This window comes from Triticum dicoccoides, chromosome 5A (genome assembly GCF_002162155.2).
Source record: "Triticum dicoccoides isolate Atlit2015 ecotype Zavitan chromosome 5A, WEW_v2.0, whole genome shotgun sequence".
Taxonomy (NCBI): domain Eukaryota; kingdom Viridiplantae; phylum Streptophyta; class Magnoliopsida; order Poales; family Poaceae; genus Triticum; species Triticum dicoccoides.
Window position 1 is genome coordinate 150,553,024 of NC_041388.1, and position 10,669 is coordinate 150,563,692.

The following is a 10,669-nucleotide window of genomic DNA, read 5'->3' on the forward strand; positions in this document are numbered from 1 at the left end:
GGCGTAGCTCTCGATCTGCTCCAGATGGCTAAGCGAGTTGGCCCGCAGTACGAAGCCACCGAATACGAAGATCTATCCGGGGAGAAAAACGTCACCCTGGATCACATTGTTTTCGATGATCGAAGGAGCCATCAAGCCTTTATTGTGACAGCACAGTGGAACTCTCAATGAAAGCACCAATGTCGGTGTCAAAACCGGTGGATCTCGGGTAGGGGGTCCCGAACTGTGCGTCTAAGGCTGATGGTAACAGGAGGCGGGGGACACAATGTTTACCCAGGTTCGGGCCCTCTCGATGGAGGTAATACCCTACTTCCTGCTTGATTCATCTTGATGAAATGAGCATTACAAGAGTTGATCTAGCACGAGATCGTAGAGGCTAAACCCTAGAAGCTAGCCTAGGATTATGATTGTTGTTGTCCTACGGACTAAACCCTCCGGTTTATATAGACACCGGAGGGGTCTAGGGTTACACAGAGTCGGTTACAAGGGAGGAGATCTACATATCCAAATTGCCAAGATTGCCTTCCACACAAAGGAGAGTCCCATCCGGACACGGGACAAAGTCTTCAATCTTGTATCTTCATAGTCCAACAGTCCGGCCAAAGTATATAGTTCCGTTGTCCGAGGACCCCCTAATCCAGGACTCCCTCAACCGCCTCACGCATGACCCCCACGTCACGCACGACCCCCACGTCGCGCATTCAACGCAGGTCGTGGGGAAGTGCGACGGGCGAGGGAGTTACAGCGGTACAACTCGGCCCCGCATGCCCGCGCACCATTTTGGGCCTAGCCTAACAATGCATCGCGCTTATGTATGGCCCAGGCCCGGGGGCTCCTGTCGGTGCACAAAAGGAAGGGTCCTATTTTGTACCCCTTTACTTGTGCGCGGGCAGTTGGAGCCGCACCTACGGCCACACCTAGCGGAGCAGAGGAAGGAAGCGAAGCCACAAGACCACCAGAACAACACCAAGCCAGAAACACAAAGAGCAGAGGGGCAAGGTGGACTCCCCGGCAAGGCCCTTGCCGGGGCGGCCTTCGCAGCCCCGGCAAGAACCTTCCCGGGGCAACTTGCCCGACACTAGCAGAGCCGCCCCCCTTGAGCCCAAGAGTTCCAACACCATCAACCACTTGGGAACCGAGGCTTGGGAGGCACCTCCATGGTGGCATGCAAATCTTTGTGGAGACCAGAAGCACACAAGACTAGATGATGACCAGAAGAAGACGATCCTCGGCAAGGTCCTTGCCAAGGATACCCACAAGAGCCCCGGCAAAGACCCTTGCCGGGGACGACCATCATGCCGCGGCAAGACCCTTACCGAGGCCCCGGCAAGACTCTTGCCAAAAACATCCGCAGGGCTGCAACTAGGCCCATATCTACCAAGACTCCACCGCCGTTCCCATGCAGCTGCCAGCCCACCAGCTAGGCAGGCGCCTGCATGGCGACGTGCGGCCTCTAGGCCGACTCGGCAAGCACCTGCATGGTGGCATGCAGATCTTCGAGAAGACTTTGCCACCGCACCAACTCAGCAGCCAGCCAGCGTGGCGCTGCATGCCTCGTTGGCCTGGACCCGTGTCGGAGCAAGGCGGAGCGGTGACAGATGGGACGGGCCTCATTACCTCCCCCGATAAAGCAAGTGGACACCTAAGTAGCACATTTAATGCACTTTGTCCTGTGATGACAGACGATAAGCTTGTACACAGTACACCTTTCCACCTCTTGTGTGCCACTGTGGCAGCCCCTTTGACTATAAAAGGAGGCCCGCGGCGTACTGAGAGGTTCGGATTTTTTGGACCTTGAACACCTTCTAGCTAGTCCAAGAACACCAGATAAACAGAAACTAGTAGGAGTAGGGTATTACGCATCACTTGCGGCCCGAACCTGGATAATCCCCCGCGTAAATCTCTGAATCCCGCTCTTTCCACAGCCTCGTGCCCGCCAACCATAGCAAAAATGGATTCCTTGTGATCCCGTAGGTGTCGTTTCACCCGATAATATGCATGCAAAGTTGACACTCTTCCAAAATAATGGGATTATCATCAAATAAAGTCATGACCTCTCCAAGCCCACTTTTATCAAAAATTTCATAAGACTGAACACTCTCCAAATATGTGGGATTATTTTTAACTAAAGTTGACACTCTTCCAAATCCACTTTTAATATTATCACAAGCATATTCATCATGAGGTTTAAATAAATTTTCAAAATCATAAGAATCATTATCACTCGAATCATGATCATCGCAACAAGTAGTGGACATAGCAAAATTAGCTTCCCCAAGCTCGTGGGTTTTGCATATTATTAGCAAAATTGACATTAATAAAATTTATAGTAAAATCATTGCAGTCATGCTTTTCATTCAAGGAGCTATCATGAATCACTTCATAAATTTCTTCATCACAATTTTCAGATTCACAAATCTCAAGCAAAACTTCATAAAGATAATCTAGTGCACTCAACTCACTAGCAATTGATTCATCGTGATTGGATCTTTTAAAAAGATTAGCAAGTGGATGAGGATCCATATCAATAGATTTTTAGCAAGCTAAGATGCAAGCATATAGAAGGCACATGGCAACAGAAGCAAACAAAAGATCTGCTGAGAAAAAGGTGAATGAAAAAGAGGGCGAATAAAATGACAAATTTTTATGAAGTGGGAGAGATGAAAATGAGAGGCAAATGCAAATAATGTAAAATGCAAGGAGATGATATTTGTGATTAGCAACCTGGTAGATGTTGATGATGTCTCCCCGGCAATGGCGCCAGAAATTCCTATTGATGTCTGCTAGAACTACGTCGGTATTTCCCCAAACAGGAAGGGATGATGCAGCACAACAATGGTATGTATTTCCCTCAGTGATGAGACCAAGGTTATCGAACCAGTAGGAGAACCAAGCAACACTACGTAAACAACACCTATACACAAATAACAAATACTCGCAACCCAACGTGTTAAAGGGGTTGTCAATCCCTTTCGGGTAACGACGCTAGAAATTGGCAAGCGGACGTGATAAAAATATGATAGATAGGATAAATAGATCTTAGATAAAATAAATTGAAGCAAGGTATTTTTGTATTTTTGGTTTAATAGATCTGAAAATAAAAGCAAAGGCAAATAGATCGCAAAGGCAAATATATTAAATAAGAGACCCGGGGGCCGTAGTTTTTACTAGTGGCCTCTCTCGAGAAAAATAGCAAATGGTGGGTGAACAAATTACTGTTGGGCAATTGATAGAACTTCAAATAATCATGATGATATCCAGGCAATGATCATTATATAGGCATCACGTCCAGGATTAGTAGACCGACTCCTGCCTGCATCTACTACTATTACTCCACATATCAACCGCTATCCAGCATGCATCTAGTGTATTAAGTTCGTGGAGAAACATAGTAATGCAATAAGAATGATGACATGATGTAGACAAGATCTATTTATGTAGAAATAGACCCCCATATTGTTATCCTTAATGGCAACGATACATACGTGTTGGTTCCCCTTCTGTCACTGGGATCAAGCACCGTAAGATCGAACCCATCACAAAGAACCTCTTCCCATTGTAAGATAAATAGATCAAGTTGGCCAAACAAAACTCGAATATCGGAGAAGAAATATGAGGCTATAAGCAATCGTGCATATAAGAGATCAAAGAAGACTCAAATAACTTTCATGGATAAAATGAGATAGATCTGATAATAAACTCAAAGTTCATCGGATCCCAACAAACACACCGCAAAAGAATTACATCATATGGATCTCCAAGAAACCATTGTATTGAGAATCAAACGACAGAGAGGAAGCCATCTAGCTACTAACTACGGGCCCGAAGGTCTACAAAAGACTACTCACACATCATCGGAGAGGCGCCAATGGACATGATGAACCCCTCCGTGATGGTGTCTAGATTGGATCCGGTGGTTCTAGACTCTGCGGCGGCTGGAATTGATTTTCATCGACTCCCCTAGGGTTTCTGGAATATTGGGGTACGTATAGAGCAAAGAGGTAGTTCGAGGGGCACCTGAGGTGGGCACAACCCACCAGGGAACGCCTGGGCCTCCAGGCGCGCCTTGGTGGGTTGTGCTCGTCTCAGAGCACCCCCCTAGGCGCTTCTCCGGCCCATAGGATGTCTACTGGTTGAAAAAAACCACAAAAATTTCCGCTATGTTTGGACTCCTTTTGATATTGATTACCTGTGACATAAAAAACATGCAAAAAACAACAACTAGCATTGGCACTATGTCAATAGGTTAGTACCAAAAATGATATGAAATGACTATAAAATGATTATAAAATATCAAGAATGATAATATAACAACATGGAACAATCAAAAATTATAGACAAGTTGGAGACGTATCACTCACACGAGTAACATATCTCCGGACAAAGGGAATTGCATACAGGATTAACTAAACCCTCGACATAGTGGTCCAACCGATGAAGATCTTTGTGGAATATGTAGGAAACAATATGGACATCTAGGTTCCTCTATGGGTTATTCACCGGAGAGGTGTCTTGGTCATGTCTACATAGTTCCCTAACATGTAGGGTCGCACGCTTAACGTCCGTTGATGCTAGAGTAGTATTGGGATATTTGATGTTGGTAACCGAATGTTGTTCGGAGTCCCGGATGAGATCCTGGACATCACGAGGACTTTCGGAATGGTCGAGAGGTAAATATTATATATGGAAAGTTGTTTTCAGAGTTCCGGAGAAAGTTTGGTTTTTTCCAGTATTGTACCAGGAAGCTTCTAGAAGGTTTCGATGACTTCCGGAGGAGTCTAGAAGTTCACCAAGGATTCCCCACGTCCCTAGGGCCAACATAGGCTGAGGCAGGCACCCTGGCCTTATTGGGCTAGGCACACAAGTCCTCAAAGGCCCATTGGCAAAGGGAAGAGGTGGAAGGAGAGTCCAAGTAGGAAAACAATTGGACTTTGGAGTCCAATTCCTTCTCCCTTGGTGCCAGCCCTAGGAGGAGAAGGGTTGGACCCCTAGCCCCTCCACACCTATATATTGAGGGGAGGGGTGCACCCAAGACATGCCACAACCCCACTCCCCCGTCTCTACCTTGGTACACACTACACGCCTGCTTAGCGCTTAGCGAAGCCCTATCGGTATTCCGACTCCACCTCCACCATCACCACCACGCTATCGTGCTGATTGTGATCCCATCTAGTTCTCTGCCTTCTCCTGCTGGATCAAGGAGGAGCAAATGTCACGGAGCCACACGTGTGCTAAACTCGCAGGTGTCGTTTGTTCGGCACTAGATCGGTTGGATCATGATGGATCACGAAGAGTATGACTACATCAACCTGTTGGGGAACGTTGCAGAAAATTAAAATTTTTCCTACGGTTTCACCAAGATCCATCTATGAGTTCATCTAAGCAACGAGTCAAGGGAGAGAGTTTGCATCTACATACCACTTGTAGATCGCGTGCGGAAGCTTGCAAGGTGATGATGTAGTCGTACTCGACGTGATTCGAATCACCGATGACCAAGTGCTGAACGGACAGCACCTCCGCGTTCAACACACGTATGGGACGGGAGACGTCTCCTCCTTCTTGATCCAGCAAGGGGGAAGGAGAGGTTGAGGAAGACAGCTCCACCGGCAGCACGACGGCGTGGTGATGGTGGAGAGGCAGTACTCCGACAGGGCTTCGCCAAGCGCACAACGGAGGAGGAGAGGTGTTGGGGAGGGGAGGGCTGCGCCTTGGAGGGTGGTGCGGCTGCCCTCCCCTCACCCCTCTATTTATAGGGGGAAGGGAGAAGGGGGCCGGCCCCCTAGAACCCATCTAGGGGGGTGCGGCGGCCTAGGGGGGAGGGGAGAGGGTGGCTTGCCCCCCAAGTCAAGGGGGGCGCCCCCTCTAGGGTTCCCCTTCAACCCTAGGCGCATGGGCCCAAGGGAGGGGGGTGCGGCCAGCCCACCAGGGGCTGGCTCCCTGCCCCACGCAGCCCATGTGGCCCCCCGGGAGGGGTGGCCCCTCCCGGTGGACCCCCGGAACCCTTCCGGTGGCCCCGGTACAATACCGGTATGACCCCGAAACTTCCCGGTGTCCGTTTGACAACTTCCCATATATAAATATTTACCTCCGGACCATTCCGGATCTCCTCGTGACGTCCAGGATCCCATCCGGGACTCCGAACAACATTTGGTAGTCACATACTAGTCTTCCTAATAACCCTAGCGTCACCGAACCTTAAGTGTGTAGACCCTACGGGTTCGGGAGACATGCAGACATGACCGAGACGCTCTCAGTCAATAACCAACAGCGGGATCTGGATACCCATGATGGCTCCCACATGCTCCTCGATGTTGTCATCGGATGAACCACTATGTCGAGGATTCGATCAAACCCTGTATGCAATGTACCGTTACTTGCCCGAGACTCGATCGTCGGTATCCCAATACCTTGTTCAGTCTCGTTACCGGCAAGTCACTTTACTCGTACCGTAATGCATGATCCCGTGTCCAACACCTTGGTCACATTGAGCTCATTATGATGATGCATTACCGAGTGGGCCCAGAGATACCTCTCCGTCATACGGAGTGACAAATCCCAGTCTCGATCCGTGTCAACCCAACAGCTACTTTCGGAGATACCTGTAATGCACCTTTATAGTCACCCAGTTACGTTGTGACGTTTGATACACCCAAGGCACTCTTACGGTATCCGTGAGTTACACGATCTCATGGTCGAAGGAAGAGATACTTGACACTGGCAAAGCTCTAGCAAAACGAACTACACGATCTTTTACGCTATGCTTAAGATTGGGTCTTGTCCATCACATCATTCTCCTAATGATGTGATCCCGTTATCAACGACATCCAATGTCCATAGTCAGGAAACAATGACTATCTGTTGATCACAACGAGCTGGTCAACTAGAGGCTCACCAGGGACATATTGTGGTCTAAGTATTCACACGTGTATTACGATTTCCGGATAATACAGTTATAGCATGAATAAAAGACATTTATCATGAACATTGAAATATAATAATACTTTTATTATTGCCTCTAGGGCATATTTCCAACAGTCTCCCACTTGCACTAGAGTCACCAATCTAGTTACATTGTGATGAATCGAACACCCATAGAGTTCTGGTGTTGATCATGTTTTGCACGCGAGAGAGGTTTAGTCAGCGGATCTGCGACATTCAGATCCGTGTGCACTTTGCAAATCTCTATGTCTCCATCTTCAACATTTTCACGGATGGAGTTGAAACGACGCTTGATGTGCCTGGTCTTCTTGTGAAACCTGGGCTCCTTGGCGAGGGCAATAGCTCCAGTGTTGTCACAGAAGAGTTTGATCGGCCCCGACGCATTGGGTATGACTCCTAGGTCGGTGATGAACTCCTTCACCCAAATCGCTTCATGCGCTACCTCCGAGGCTGCCATGTACTCCGCTTCACACGTAGATCCCGCCACGACGCTCTGCTTGCAGCTGCACCAGCTTACTGCTCCACCATTCAACATATACACGTATCCGGTTTGTGACTTAGAGTCATCCAGATCTGAGTCGAAGCTAGCGTCGACGTAACCCTTTACGACGAGCTCTTCGTCTCCTCCATAAACGAGAAACATGTCCTTCGTCCTTTTCAGGTACTTCAGGATATTCTTGACCGTTGTCCAGTGTTCCTTGCCGGGATTACTTTGGTATCTTGCTACCAAACTTACGGCAAGGTTTACATCGGGTCTGGTACACAGCATGGCATACATAATAGATCCTATGGCTGAAGCATAGGGGATGACACTCATCTCTTCTTTATCTTTTGTCGTGGTCGGTGACTGAGCCGAGCTCAATCTCACACCTTGTAACATAGGCAAGAACCCCTTCTTGGACTGATCCATTTTGAACCTCTTCAAAATCTTATCAAGGTATGTGCTTTGTGAAAGACCTATGAGGCGTCTCGATCTATCTCTATAGATCTTGATGCCTAATATATAAGCAGCTTCTCCAAGGTCCTTCATTGAAAAACACTTATTCAAGTAGGCCTTAATGCTGTCCAGAAATTCTATATTATTTCCCATCAAGAGTATGTCATCTACATATAATATGAGAAATGCTACAGAGCTCCCACTCACTTTCTTGTAAACGCAGGCTTCTCCATAAGTCTGCATAAACCCAAATGCTTTGATCATCTATTCAAAGCGAATGTTCCAACTCCGAGATGCTTGCACCAGTCCATAAATGGATCGCTGGAGCTTGCATACTTTGTTAGCGTTCCGAGGATCGACAAAACCTTCCGGCTGCATCATATACAGTTCTTCCTTAAGATGCCCGTTAAGGAATGCCGTTTTGACGTCCATTTGCCATATCTCATAATCATAGTATGCGGCAATTGCTAACATGATTCGGACGGACTTCAGCTTCGCTACGGGAGAGAAAGTCTCGTCGTAGTCAATCCCTTGAACTTGTCGATAATCCTTAGCGACAAGTCGAGCCTTATAGATGGTAACATTACCATCCGCGTCCGTCTTCTTCTTAAAGATCCATTTGTTTTCTATCGCTCGCCGATCATCGGGCAAGTCTGTCAAAGTCCATAATTTGTTTTCATACATGGATTCTATCTCAGATTTCATGGCTTCAAGCCATTTGTTGGAATCCGGGCCCGCCATCGCTTCTTCATAGTTCGAAGGTTCATTGTTGTCTAACAACATGATTTCCAGGACAGGGTTGCCGTACCACTCTGGTGCGGAACGTGTCCTAGTGGACCTACGAAGTTCAGCAGTAACTTGATCCGAAGTACCTTGATCATCATCATTGTTTTCCTCTTCAGTTGGTGTGGGCATCACAGGAACGGTTTCCTGCGCTGCGCCACTTTCCTGCTCAAGAGGTAGTACTTCATCGAGTTCTACTTTCCTCCCACTTACTTCTTTCGAGAGAAACTCTTTTTCCAGAAAGCATCCGTTCTTGGCAACAAAGATCTTGCCTTCGGATCTTAAGTAGAAGGTATACCCGACAGTTTCCTTAGGGTATCCTATGAATACGCATTTTTCCGACTTGGGTTCGAGCTTTTCAGGTTGAAGTTTCTTGACATAAGCATCGCATCCCCAAACTTTTAGAAATGACAGCTTAGGTTTCTTTCCAAACCATAATTCATACGGTGTCGTCTCAACGGATTTAGACGGTGCCCTATTTAAAGTGAATGTAGCTGTCTCTAGAGCGTATCCCCAAAATGATAGCGGTAAATCGGTAAGAGACATCATAGACCGCACCATATCCAATAGAGTGCGATTACGACGTTCGGACACACCGTTTCGCTGAGGTGTTCCAGGCGGCGTGAGCTGTGAAACGATTCCACATTTCCTTAAGTGTGTACCAAATTCGTGACTTAAGTATTCTCCTCCACGATCTGATTGTAAGAATTTTATCTTTCGGTCACGTTGATTCTCTACCTCATTCTGAAATTCCTTGAACTTTTCAAAGGTCTCAGACTTGTGTTTCATTAAGCAGACATACCCATATCTACTCAAGTCATCTGTGAGAGTGAGAACATAACGATATCCTCCGCGAGCCTCAACGCTCATTGGACCGCACACATCGGTATGTATGATTTCCAACAAGTTGGTTGCTCGCTCCATTGTTCCGGAGAACGGAGTCTTGGTCATTTTGCCCAAGAGGCATGGTTCGCACGTGTCAAACGATTCATAATCAAGAGACTCTAAAAGTCCATCGGCATGGAGCTTCTTCATGCGCTTGACACCAATGTGACCAAGGCGGCAGTGCCACAAGTATGTGGGACTATCGTTATCAACTTTAAATCTTTTGGCATCTACACTATGAACATGTGTAATATTACGCTCGAGATTCATTAAGAATAAACCATTGACCATCGGAGCATGACCATAAAACATATCTCTCATATAAATCGAACAACCATTATTCTCAGACTTAAATGAGCAGCCATCTCGTATTAAACGAGATCCTGATACAATGTTCATGCTCAAACTTGGCACTAAATAACAATTATTAAGGTTCAAAACTAATCCCGTAGGTAAATGTAGAGGCAGCGTGCCGACGGCGATCACATCGACTCTGGAACCATTCCCGACGCGCATCGTCACCTCGTCCTTTGCCAGTCTCCGTTTATTCCGCAGCTCCTGCTGTGAGTTACAAATATGAGCAACGGCACCGGTATCAAATACCCAGGAGTTACTACAATTACTGGTAAGGTACACATCAATCACATGTATATCAAATATACCTTTGGTGTTGCCGGCCTTCTTATCCACTAAGTATTTGGGGCAGTTCCGCTTCCAGTGACCCTTCCCCTTGCAATAAAAGCACTCAGTCTCAGGCTTGGGTCCATTCTTTGACTTCTTCCCGGTAACTGGCTTACCAGGCGCGGCAACATCTTTGCCGTCCTTCTTGAAGTTCTTCTTACCCTTGCCCTTCTTGAACTTAGTGGTCTTATTGACCATCAACACTTGATGTTCTTTCTTGATTTCAGCCTCTGCTGACTTCAGCATCGAGAACACTTCAGGAATGGTCTTTTCCATCCCCTGCATGTTGTAGTTCATCACAAAGCTCTTGTAGCTTGGTGGGAGCGACTGGAGGATTCTGTCAATGACCGCCTCATCTGGGAGGTTAATGTTCAGCTGGGTCATGCGGTTGTGCAACCCAGACATCTTCAGGATGTGCTCACTGACAGAACTGTTTTCCTCCAT